Source organism: Chiroxiphia lanceolata, chromosome Z (assembly GCF_009829145.1).
Source record: "Chiroxiphia lanceolata isolate bChiLan1 chromosome Z, bChiLan1.pri, whole genome shotgun sequence".
NCBI classification, from domain to species: Eukaryota; Metazoa; Chordata; class Aves; order Passeriformes; family Pipridae; genus Chiroxiphia; species Chiroxiphia lanceolata.
The window spans coordinates 42,238,602-42,252,593 of record NC_045671.1 but is presented as its reverse complement, the minus strand read 5'-3'; positions in this window follow the sequence as shown (position 1 = coordinate 42,252,593).

Sequence of the window (13,992 nt, the reverse complement as noted above, 5' to 3'; positions counted from 1 at the left end):
AAAAGGTTTTAATATCCCCATTTGTTAGAATGAGAACTGGTCTAGGAAGCAGAGGAAATGATGTGGGTTTGGAAAATTCTGTCATAACATGAAAATAAATTGTGGTAACTTAGGTTCTTGTCCATGGCCTTAGACTAAAGACTTCCCCTTCCTTTTTACCAGAAAAGAATGTAAAACTAAAAGGGACTGTCTATATCATGGAGCTGGATCCTGACAAGCTAAGCAAACCATAAAACTGGTTCAGCCCCCTAAAATGCACTGAACATCTGCCCTTTTGAAGGAAAGGACACTTAACCCACCTCAGAACTAGGCAACAAATACCAGGCCAAGAATAACATGCCCTAAACAAGGAATATTGATCTGACATGCTGTGTTGTAGAGTGAAAAGATTCATTTTTCTCTAATGATTTTCAAGACATATTCAGGCCCAGGGGAGAGCAGAAATCTGTTCCTTCTGCACACTATTTGTTTCTTTCCAGCAGCTTCATATTGTGCAAACTTTTGATAATAACACAAATTTCTTACTTTATGGGTTAGATATCAGGGTTGCTGGTAGTCTTGCTGATGGTTATTGAAGATGTGAATCAATTTCTGGGCATTAGGAGAGTATTAGATTTATGTGGTCAGTTTTTCATAAAGGTTGGGGCATCTACAGTGGTGGCTTCTGTAATAAAACACCAGGGACTGCCCTGATTGGGAGTCTCAAGCGGAACCTGAGAAGAAGGTAGGGCTGGGAGGAGGTAGGTTTTTGTTTTTATCTCCTTTTCTATTATCCTACCCTGTTTGATTGGCAATAATTTAAATTAATTTTTCCAAGGTGAGCGTGTTTTGCCCATGATGGTAGTTGATAAGTCATCTCCCTGTCCTTATCTTGACCCCTAAGCTTTTTGTCTTATTTTCTTCCCCTGTCCTGTTGAAGCAATGGACCAGCTTGGTGGACACCTGGTAGGCAGTCAAGCTCAGCCTACCACAAGAGCCATCCACCTCTTGGTCCCTAAATTGCTCAGATTTTAATCTGTCCTCTTGGTAAGTGCCCATAAATAATTATATCCAAAGGGAAAATGCTTAGGGTTAAATATTTTCTCTTTTCATCCACCTTTGCGGATGAAAATCACACTTTTTTTTTTTTTTTGGTATGACATATGGTTGAATCTGGTGGGGTACCATAAATTCAAATTTACCATCTAGGTGAGTAAAGCCTTCAAGCATGATGCTCCAAAGGGCCACGGCAGACCTCAAGGATCAGGACGGTATCTACATTCGATACCGTACTGATGGAAGCCTTTTCAACCTAAGGCGACTGAAGGCCCACACCAAGACCTTAAACCATCTTGTCCGGGAGCTGCTTTATGCTGATGACGCCGCCCTTGTCGCCCACACAGAAGCAGCTCTGCAGCGTTTAACATCCTGCTTTGCAGATGCTGCTGAGCTTTTTGGGCCGGAAGTCAGCTTAAAGAAGACAGAAGTTCTCCATCAACCAGCACCTCAGGAAGTCTTCCATCATCCCCATATCACCATTGGTGAATCAGAGCTCAAATCAGTCCAGCAGTTTAATTACATGGGTAGCCTCATCTCCTCAGATGGTAAAATTGATGGAGAGATAGACAACAGGTTAGCAGAAGCACACAGTGCCTTCAGAAAGCTTCATAAAAGAGTTTGGCGAAATAAACACCTGAAGAAAAGTACCAAGATCAGTGTTCACAGAGCCATTGTGCTGTCTGCTCTTCTATATGGATCTGAATCATGGGTCATTTACCGCCACCACCTGCGTCTCCTAGAACGCTTCGATCAGCACTGCCTCTGAACAATCCTAAACATCCACTGGTCAGATTATGTGACCGATACATCTGTTCTAGAGCAAGCAGCTGTCACAAGTATTGAGGCCATGTTACTGAGAACGCAGCTGCGCTGGACAGGACACATCTCAAGGATGAAGGACCACCGCCTCCCTAAGATCCTGCTTTATGGTGAACTTGCCACTGGCTGCCGCAAGAGAGGAGCCCCAAAGAAAAGATACAAGGACTCCTTGAAACAACATCTCAGCCTTGGCCATATTGATCACCATAACTGGTCTACTCTGGCCTCCAATCAGGAGGTCTGGAGACACACCATCTATAACACAGCTGTCTCCTTTGAGAACACACGCAGGATCACTCTTGAGGAGAAAAGACAACACAGAAAGAATCATGTCTTGCAGAATATACCACCTAAGGAGTCTTTCTGCTGTGCCTTTTGCAACGGGACATGCCTATCTTGTATTGGCCTTTTTAGCCACCAACGCACTTACAACAAAAGTGGGTAGTGCCCTTCCCAAATCTTCGTTGTGAAGCCTAGCCATGATGATGACCATCTAGGTGAATAAAATGCAATCAAATGTTGTAAAATATTTTTGGAAAAACTAGTGAGAAGACACCCTTTTTCTGAGGGTAACAAATCTGCAAACTCCTTTGGGGTTTGTTAAAACATGCTTTTGAGGAAAGGGAAAATTTTCTACCCACTCAGGTGAGAGGCAAACATGTATAGTTGCATCTAGGACTAAGAGAAGGCCCTCTCTTGTTGGACCTTCACCTTGACCAGACACTTTTTAGATTTTTTGGATGTCCCAACTCCATCAGCTCCTCCTGCAAACCAAGAAGCAAAACAGGTCTCCCTCCTACAGCCCATCCAGCTTGCTGGTGGATCTTCCTTCCTCTGTGCTGACCTTTAGCAGTCCCTCTTTTCTCTGAAGCTGTGGGGCAAGTCCACAGCCCTTCACAAGCTTACAAGAGTGATGGGATGTGTTGGCTACATGCAAACCCCTTCTGTACCTGACCTTCCTGTGTGAGCCTGAAGATAACAGCCTCTATGAAGAAACCAGGCCCTTGATTGTACTTGGCAGGCTTGTCACTGAGATGAGGATGTTATCTTGCTTGGAAAAATGGAATTTACGCTTTCAAAGCTCATTGGGATGTGGAGGATGCTAACATTAGCTTGGGCAGCAGATGGCTTTTTCAGGAAGACATTCTGGGAACATGTTCAGGGAACATGTTCAGGTTTCGTCTTTCATGTGGTGTATGTGCATACTGGCAGCTGACTTAGACTAAACAAAGGGTAATTCTACGTTGTGGTTTCCTTCTGTCAACAGACTGTGTGATTGGATGGAGCTCCCCATAGCACATATCAGCTATTATTTTCCTTCCTCTGGGATCCCCAGTAAGAATTCATCTTGACTGCAAGTCAAGTCTAAGGTGCAACCCTATTCCTTGCTCTGCCATCTCTCACCCCCTTTTTCTACTTTTTCAAACTCCCATTGTAACATCTAGTCTCTCACTTCCCACCTGGTGATGCTGGAGGCCTCCAGCTCTCCAGTTTTGGCTCCCCTCTGGCCTCTGCCACAAACCCACCTGCTGATGTCATTTACCACTAATCTCCTCTTCCACTGCATGGACCTTCTCTGCAGATTTACCTCCTTCTCTGTCCTAATGTGCTCATAGCCTCTGATGAAGTTCAGCACACTGAATTGTTATTAACACCCCTTTTTCTGGCCAGATTTTTAAACACAGATGAGCGCTGAAGACCTTGGTCAGGAGCATCTCTTCCTGCTGTCTCTTCTTTGTCTTCTGACTTTCTCAGGAAAATCCTGTGTTGTAAGAAAGATGATTCTGGAGTCCATGAAAACGGGCAATATATCATTGTTCCCAACAGCGCAGGGAACTCAGCTGATCTAAACTCACTGAATAGTAGCTGAAAGCACCTAAAAGCACCAAGCACTGCATGTTGGGAGAGTTGTTTCATGTGGTTAATGAAGAGCTCAACAGCCTTTTAGTGATCACTTACCTTTTAGCCTGTTATGTAAGTGGTAATTAAATGTTTTAACATGCTGTACATTTTTTTATGTATTAATAAGCAATAAGTGTACAAGTTACACTTTTTATGTGATTTAGAACTAATTGCAGGGTGTTGAGATATTCTTCTTTATATACCTATTAAGCCCATATAACTACTGTTTTTACAGTTGATGGGTGTTCAGTTAACATATAGTAATTGCTCTCTAAAAGTTTCAGTAAGTGCACATTTGAGACAATTTACAGCGTTAGCAATTTCCTGGTACTATTCCTCAGAGGGGAGCTAATCATGTTCAACTCTGGATTTCAATGGGAGTCTGCCACAAGTTCCTCACTGTACACCATGCAAGCCATGAGAGATTCCACTTTCAAGGATGATAAACACACACAAAACTCCACTTCATCGGCTATCATACCATTGTTTAGGTTCAAAAAAACCCTTTAGAATCATCAAGTCCAACTGTTAACCCAAGTCCACCACTAAGCCATGTCCCCAAATACCACATCTACACATCTCATAAATCCCTCCAGGGATGGTGACTCCATTGCTTCAGTGGGTAGCCCCTTCCAATGCTTGACAACCCTTTTGGAGAAGAATTTTTTCCCAATATCCTGAACCTTCTCTGGTGCAACTTGAGGCCGTTTCCTCTTGTCCCATCACTTGTTCCCTGGGAACAGAGCCCAGTCCCCACCCTCCTGTTAGGGAGTTGGAGAGAGTGAGAAGGTCCCCCCAAGCCTCTTTTTCTTCATGCTGAGCCCCCTCAGCTCCCTCAGCCACTCCTGGTATCCAAACTCTTCATTGCACAACATGCTGCAATGAGTCGAGCAGCTGGGAGGTGGGGACTCATTGTTAGGAAAACAAATCAAGAGAGGCATCACTCGGTGTTTTCTAGTTTATCCTGCAAAGCCACAGAGAAAAACAAACATCTGTCCTCTCTTCTCCTGGTAGATCACACAGTCCCTCTCTCTTTGCCTCCAGTTTAAAGACAGGGAAGCTGTGAGCCTGAGTCCCTGCTCCTACAGCAAGTCTCAGTGTAACCTTAAGCAGATCACTTAGTGCCTCTGTGCTCTGTGGGCCCTCCTGTGGGCCCTTCTGTGGGTGCAACACTCTGCCTCTCTTCACTCTGAGGCAGTATTGTTTGTTCCAGACTACAGGCTCCGGTACCAAAGTGTTCAAATGCATATATAAGAGAGATTTAAAACCAGACAAACAGTACCACCGTTCTGTCCCATTGATTCAGAATTTTTGAGGGTAACAGGAAACTGACAGCTGCTTCCTAAGGACTGAGGCAGCAAGGTGTACAAAGTGCTTACCATTTACTTGACACAGTTATCTGGAATCCAATCTACCAGACAAAGCAAAGGAAGAATATAATTTGAAATCTGTACGCCAGTGAGAGAGAGTGAGCGAAAAATAAAGCAACTTTTTGTTCCACTTCATTCCTTTTACATAATGTTGTATTCTTGCAACAAGGCAGCATAATAAAGTTTAACTCCCTCTTTGCTGTTCATCCTCCAAATGCTGACTTAAAAGAGAAGAGCAAAGCCCTATCTTTAGTGTCAAATGAACAGTGGGCTCTCTTACAGCCAGAAGAAATGAGCTGATTTTGAAAGAGGTCTGGAGGAAAGTGCAAAATGTTCTAACTTCTCATGAAATAAATATTTGAATGATAGTCACTTGGCTAATCCTATATTATGTCAGTGCAGGCTTTGCACTCCAGGTTTATGTGAAATATTGGTTCAGGTAGACAGAAGGGTCAGAAAGCTCTTATTGCAGATAAGAAAAGACAGAGATACAATAACATCTAATACACTTCAGAAACAGTAACTAATTAATATTTCCAACACAAGATGGTATATTTTATTCTATCTCACTGATGACACTTGGCCAAAACTTTCCAGCCAGCCTGGAGAATATTGAGACATTGATTTTAACAAGCCTGAGGAAGCTCAGTCCTTGAGGCAGCACTGTGTATTTCAGCAGGAGCTCGGGGTTATGTAGCTCCAGTTCTTAGGAAGCTGCAGGAAGTCACTCAGCACAAAGTGCAGAGAAAGTGCTTTCTTCTACAGGGTGATGAAGACTCAATGGAACAGCACCGGCTGAGATCAGCCAGGAAACTGTCTGACAAAGTTCAAGGCTTGAGTTGGAAGCTTTTCTGAAGCCAAAAGAGACTCAGACCAGGCACAAGGAGTTGTCCCAACAGGGAGAGCCCTTGGTGCTCCACTGCTTTTCCAGATTCTGCCTCTTTTTTTTTGGCTTTTCCTTTTTCTTAAGCTGGTTGTCATGAAAAAAGACACTCTGTTTACAGTGTTTAGGCTCCTGTTATCGCTGTTGAAATCTTTTAGAAAAGTTAGGAAAAGCTAATTTAAAATACGTTCTGGCAGGCTAAGGGGTTGTGTAATTCCTTCTATTATCATGGTAGATGTAGCATTTTTGAAGGAATGCCTTCCTTTAACCCAATTCAGGGTGTTTGGGAGTGACTCCTCCAGTTTTCTTCCCCTTCTAGAAACAGTCACAGATGAAATGGAGCTCTCAATACTTTCTCCACAAAGTGATAATAACAAAAAAATTCCTTGTATGTTTGTGCTAGTTTTCATGCCCACAGGAAAATGCACATTAAAATGATAATTTACCTGGTTGTGTGTAATGTCAAACCACCATGTTGTCCCCAGCAGCTGCCATAGTTTTGGCAATTCTGCATTGTCTCAGCTACCAACGTATCTCCCAGTTATTCTCCTCTCCCAGTATGTTACAGGTTTCCCACTGACGATGATATATTGAGACTTGTCATATGCAACTGAAAGAGGAAAAATTGTCGTCAAGGTCAGGCTTGGGGAATATGGTGAAAGTGAATCCCTGAGGAGGTTTAAAGTGGGCAAAGGGATCCATCGAACAGTCTGTGTAAACCCAGTTCTCAATATGAACTGGTGTTTCAGATGGTTCTTTACTCACTTCTCCCTACCTACCTTCTGGTATAACAGTGACTGTGGAATGATATCTGAAAGACCACAGAGCAGTAAAATACGTGCTTAAAGCACCTTGCTTTTATGAAACTTGGATATTCCTGATATTCTGGCTTTTTCGAAACAAACTTACAATTGAAACTTGTTTGTTGAAGCAGAGTTATAGTTAAATGTTACCATGTATCCTGCTTGCTTTTAGTGCCTCTGAAACTGTTGCCTGTGAGTAAGCTCCTGTGGTGGTGGGAGTGATAATGTCAGTTTGGCAGAGAGCAACAATGTAAACACTTATAACAATGCCCATTGCCCTGGGAAGAACTGGAAATGGAAAAATAATTTTGCATTAAGGGTATGGTGAAAAAACTTGCTCTGGAAACCCCCTAGGTTTCTATCTCCATCTCAGGTATGATTCAGTGTTGATGTGGCAGCATGATCTGCCCTGAGCACTGTTTCCAAAGCAGTGATGGTTGCAAACTTTCCAAAAGCAAGGTTTTCTGCTGGGAGGTGCTGATTCAATGAATGCAGAACCTGCCATGCGAGAGCATTTCTCTGGCTGGAATCTCCTTGCAAATCAAAACAATGGGTTTCCCTTGTTCTAAGTCCTGACAGGAATGACCTTTGTTTAGAGGGCAATACGCTGCTAAAAGTTCAATTTGAGAGTGATTTTAGTTTTAATTGAAACACAGCTCCCTTTCTCCTCTTTAGAAAGGACCCGTCACCTTTACCTTGGCTTCAGCTGTTCCTCAGTGTGTGTGAGGACCTGGAGCTCCATCGCAATGTGGGACAGGAATAAGTGAATCCTGGTCCCAAAAATTCACTCTCTGGATGCATCACAGGCTGGCACACATTTTGTCTTGTGCCTGAAACAAATGTGACCTGAAATTCTGTGTCTCCCCTCAGTGTAGCCCTTGTGCAAGTGCCACAGCCCTCCTCGGTAGGGAGCAAGCTGCCTGGTCTGGGCAGGCCCCTCACAGTTCCTGCTCTGTGGGGACACTTTTGCCTGTCCTAAACAGCCCTGTTTGTTTTCACACATTCCTGTTTCACTGGGTCCAACAAATCCTCCTGTGTCAGTGCAGAGGACACTTGATACCCTTTAACATCTGGACACTTAATTAAACAGCCACTCCAAAGCAGGAATCCATGTTCTCCAGTTTCTTATGAAAGCCAGTGCAGAGGCCAGGGGTGTCTAATGGGAGCATAGTGAGCAGGAGGGATTAACCGAATCATGGGTCGTCTACCGCCACCACCTGCATCTCCTAGAACGCTTCCATCAACGCTGCCTCCGTACAATCCTAAACATCCACTGGTCAGATTATGTGACCAATACATCTGTTCTAGAACAAGCAGCTGTCACTAGTATTGAGGCCATGTTACTGAGAACACAGCTGCGCTGGACAGGACACATCTCAAGGATGAAGGATCACCGCCTCCCCAAGATCTTGCTCTATGGTGAACTTGCCACTGGCTGCCGCAAGAGAGGAGCCCCGAAGAAAAGATACAAGGACTCCCTGAAACAACATCTCAGCCTTGGCCATATTGATCACCATAACTGGTCTACTCTGGCCTCAAATCGGGAGGCCTGGAGACACACCATCTATAACGCAGCTGTTTCCTTTGAGAACACACGCAGGATCACTCTCGAGGAAAAAAGGCAACACAGAAAGAACCGTGTCTTGCAGAATATACCACCTAAGGAGTCTTTCTGCTGTGCCTTTTGCAATTGGACATGCCTATCTCGTATTGGCCTCATCAGCCACCAGCATGCTTGTAACAAACGTGGATAGAGCCTTCATAAATCTTCATTCGCGAAGCCTAGTCATGATGATGATGATGGACCTGGAGCAGAGGTGCAGGAAGGAGAGGGCTTTAAAGGTTGATGGTGCCTCAGCCACAGCAGCAGAGGAGACAGGGAGTCAGTGCCTTCACACTGACACCTTCTCTGAAGCTTGGTGAAGGGGCAGGCAACTGAGATAAGAAGCTTCAGCTACGATCTTTGGATCCAGGCTGGACACAGGAGAAAAGGATGAGGTCAGGATTACAGAAACAGCACAGGTTGAGGAAAGGCAGAGCATGTCAGGTGGCATTTCCCTGGTGTTTTTCCATGACCTCACCAGGCGTGGTTTTTCACCTTCTGAAGCCCAGAAGGTATACCAGGGAGTTACACTACCTAAATCCTAAAGAAGAGCATGCACTTCATACTGTTCTGATGAAAAATACCCATGTGTCAGGGAGCTGGACAATCCCTTTGGACTTGCAAGGATCTCAGAGTAGTTGTCTTCTTTCCCTATAATGTCCTCACCAGCTCCTGCCTGAAAATCAGAGGCTCTTCTTCTGTCTGTGCCTTGATAATCAAGGCAATAAGTAGAGTTTTCAGCTGTCAGTGGACTTACACTTGTTCAATACTCTTTTCTGTTACATGGAGTCTTGTTACAGGTTCTCCTAAACTTTAGTTTAGGAAAGGTTGAGGCTCACATGATCCCTTCAAATCCTCTCTTTCTTACAATAACAGCTATTTTGCTTAACTGCACATCTGAGGCCTGTTCCTTCGTGTGAAGGAGGTTGCAAAAAACCTGAAAATTTTGTCAGGATCTCCTTCCTCATCCACACTGGTCAACTCCTGCCTCCTCTAGCACTTCATGCTAATGCAGAAAAAGGAGATTATGACTTCCATCAAATTATTTCCAGAAAAATTGGATAAATACAATAAAAAATCCTAAGTATTATTAAAAAGTTTTTTGCAAAAAGAGAAAACGTAATGCAATGGAAGGACACATCCTGAGTATTTCTCAGTCTATGGCAGTGACAGTGAATCTGCTGATCTCTGATGAGGGCAGCTGTGGCACTAAATATTTTCCGTATCCTGTTCTGAGGCATTGCCAGGACAAGTGCTGCATGACAGATATGTGGCATGTAGATGGTGCTGGACACAATGTTAAGAATATACATTGGGCATGGAAAAGTGGGAAAGGTGAGGACTCTGCAAGTACATGGAAAGATGGTGACATCAGAGCATGGAACTAGAAGATGGGAGAGACCTAGTGTTTGGATAGCTGTCCTAAGGAGCCTGGATAAAGCCATCCCACCCAGTTGCAGAAAAAAAAAATTTAAAAAATGATTTTGCTAGCTTCAGACATGCGCACACATGCATCTTGCAGTGTCTCTGCAAGAGAAATTTCCTGGTGGACTGGAATGTACGACTAAAACATTTGTGAAGTTTCCTTCAAGGCATTAGCTCTTCCACTGGCATAAATCAGCACATCTACACTGACTGATGGATTTACTTCCCTTTGTGTCCCCCAAGAATCTGGCCAGAGGCACACACTACTCTTTGCTGCCCTTTGGGGTGTGCAGAGGTGTAGATTTGCTTGGTTAGGTTCTTTGAAATTCCATCCTTTGATTCCAGTGACAAAGTGAGCCAACCTGGAGTACTTTCAGTGATTTGGGAGGTGCTCAGGTCTTGCTCTACAAACAGCTAGCTACATCTAGCTCTTTAGTGTTTCTAACCCTGGTTGCAGTGTGAGTTGTGTCTCACAAACCTGCAAAGATCTGAGAGTCATTGCTGCAAATATGTGGAGAGCCAAAAACTGAGGATCTTTCAGGAGTTCATTGCATGCATCATTTGAAAAGCACAGATTATCTGCTGAGGTTTCTGCTAAGCTGAGTGGCCTCACGTAGCAGTGCTGAGTGTCTGTGTGTGGAGAGGGATGAGTAGTGTGGTCTCACCTGTGTCTGAGTGCTGCCTTCTAAGGTTGAGTGATTCTTGACATGAAGGATTCAGCACACGGTAGGACAGTGGTAGCACTTGCATTGTGTTCTCCTCCCTAGATGGTGACAACCAGGAATGTACACTCCTTAATAAAGAGATGTAGCTGACCAAGACTCAGAAGTGTGGCTCTGTTCTCAGGAGTGCCTGGAGAAGTGTGACGTGTGTGCTCAGTTTGCCGGTGACCTCCTCATCCACTGAGCCTCAAACACGCAGTGGCATGCTCCTCATCCCTCACTTGTCAGGCTTGTGTGCTCTGCCTCAAGTGCTGAGACCACGTGAGATGTGCTCATCCTCCTTTGAAAGCAGCAGAAGTGAAAGGTCTGAGAGGAAAACTCTGCTTTCCATTCTACTCACATGAATCTTTACAGGGTGGCAACAGGAGCTCAGGAAACAATTTAGTGATGATCCACAGCCATAGACCAAACCCGCATCCTGCTGTCTCAAGGATGTCATCTCCATGGTGTCTAGGGAGGAAAAAAAGCTATGAAGTACTTCTGCAATTACTCGGGTCACCAAAGTAGCTGCATGCACACAGAGGATCCCTGCTCTGCAGCAGCTGTCTGACAGATGGAGAATAAATGTAACTATTAGAACTGGTGAAATAATAACAACAACAATAATAATTACAATAAAAACAGTAGTAATAGAGGGGGAGAGAAGCTGTTCCTGAGCATTTTTGATTTGGAATTCTCACCAGACTTGTCTATTCAGGCCATGCTCTGACTTTGCCTATTCAATGTGCTAACACCTCAAAAATCAGATTTTTTTCTACCAATCCATGCACATAAAATTCCTGCATGTTCATTACTGCTGCTGTGCTGAAATCGTTGGCTGACCTGTGTTGACCAATGGCTCTGTTGTCTCTATGCACTTTCCCATCTGTATGTGCCTTTCTTCTGTTGAACACCTGCACTGATATTGATCCTTGGTGCAGGAGAACTCACTTGGCACAGAATCCAAGATGTTTGGACCCTGAAACAGCAAAACACAGTAAAATATCCAGTGTTTACAACTGTTCTGAAGTTGTCAGAATCATTGACACTGCTCTCTAGAAATGAAAGCTGTGTTACAGGCAGAGGGAGTGAAAAGTCCAAAGTCAATTTTGTGCCTGAAGATTTTGGTTTCTGCAGTCCCAAGCCTATATCACTGTGTCCCAGCAGCACTCACAATCTTATGAGAATTGGGAGTGGGATTAGAAAGATTTTTTTAAATGCATATTTTTGCATTTCCTTTAATTAAAATAGTGTAAAATATCTGTCTACTTTAAATGGAGTCTTGAATGGCTCCTGTGGCCAGAGCTGTCACTGGAACTGTTACATCCCAACCAGATCTTCGTGTCAATGGGTAGCAATGGCGACCTTTGAGAGTTTAATTCTCATTTTCTCAGTAAGAAAAATATTCCTATAGTCAAAAAAAAGGAGGAACACCATACCTTCCACTTCCCAGCCATGTGAGTTTGAAATCATGGTTCTCTGAATTGCATTGGTTTTAACCTGGATGCTATTTGATCCCATCATCCAACTGATCCCATCAACCCATCATTGTGTTAGGATGTATGGGATGGCTCTTAAGAAATTACTAGGTAGGTTGGGAGGGATCTTTTGGTTTGAATACATTACTTTTGAAAATAAGAAAAGCCCAAGAATTGTCCTGATTTCACAGAGGTCTTGAATGATTGCAGATGCTTTTGATTTTTGGGAATTGGGTGCTTTCAGAGAAATTAGGTCAGCCTGGGGTTTCTGTGAACTAGATTTTCTTTCTTTTTTTTTTTTTAAAGGGAAAAATTTCCTTCCTTAGCAAGATGAATCTGTGTGCAGACCTTGTGACCCTCAGCACCTTGCTACCTTGTTAACTTACCGGCTGCAGAACTTTTTGCTGCATGTTTTATGTTAATAAGCACTGAAAGTTCTGGAGTGCTTCTGGAGCTGGTTTCATAATCCTGGAACTGAATGGGAGAGCAAAACATCAAGTACACCTCCTAGAAACCGTCCAGTTACATAAATGGGCCCTGACTTCCAAGCGTTTAGTGTTGCAGAGCATTAGACTTCCATTAAGATACATCAGCTCACTTTGCATGGCCATTGAAATGATAAGGCATCAATGAGGTGCTGAAGATTGTTTCACACTGTATTGATTGCATTGAATGAAGAGCTGCAACATCTTTCTGTTCTGTTTTGTCCCAATAAATGGATTTATGGAGTAGGAACAAGTCCAAATGATGAATACCAGTCATTGTAGCTGACATTTCTGTTAATAGAGGCTGTGGGTGGACTGTGGCACAGGTTACTCAGAGCTTGATGGCAAACTGGTGAGAGATTTACCTGAACTTGACTTCCTCAACAGAGAGTAAAAACACAGACTTTTTTCTTTTTTTTTTTTAATCAGAAATATTTTCCACTGTTGCCATCAATCAGTGGTGTTAAACTAAGGGTTGTAAATGGGTTGACAGCTTTATGTTTCCACTATGCACAATCTCGTTTCCAAACACCACACGACTCCTCTATTCCACCTCTGAAGGGTAGGAGTTGCTGCTCTTTGAGGCTTAAATAACTTCTTTGCCTTCATGTTTGCTGGTATTGATGATTGCATTACAGAGAACTAGCTGCCTGTTCTGCAGGAATGTGATACTTAGATAAGACACGATTTTAAAACTGAGCAGGCAGGAGAGCATCAAAACTAAGGACAATGATGAAAACAATAGGCTTGGAAAAATGTCTTCAGAATTTGGAAGGAAGTGAAAGAAGTCAGAAGAATTTTCTTCCCTAAGAATGGTACTGAAGGAATGGAAAAGGGATCATTATGATAGAGTTTACTTAAAGTAGATACTTCCTTGTAATATGAGAGAAAAAGTAAGAAGGAGGGAAATGAAGGTTTCTGATGATCGTGTTTGTAAGGAAAATGCTAAATAAAAGTGTCCATTTGTTTGAATTTAAGATCCAAAGATTGTGTGCGTCTCTCTTTACCTACTCTGCACGAGGAGCAATCTTAGCTGAGTATTTCTGCTTGGACATTTCTGTTGGCACACGTGGATTCCAACTGCATGCATGTATAGGTGAGAATTGGATCTCCCAGTACTGTTAAAAAATACAGTGGCATGTGATGACTGCAGGGTCCTGGCAAGATGCTCCCTCTCCAAAGCACATTCCTGAAGGTGCAGTCAGTGCTGCTAGGGCAGCCTTGTGTGTGTGTGTGTGTGTGAAGTAACTAGTTGGTATTAAGTATGCAAACCTTTGGTGAGCTACTTTTGGGAAGTGCAAACAATGTCATCTGGAGATGTCTGTTCTTCCCCTTTCAATCCAGAACAATCAGGGTAATAGATGAGGTTTCCTGGACAGATGAGTGTGACTCACCGAGCTTGACGGACAGAAGGGAGGGGAAATGAAGTAAGGGGCCAAAAATAGTCTTGGAGACATTGGCTTAGAAGGAAGGACAAAACAGAGC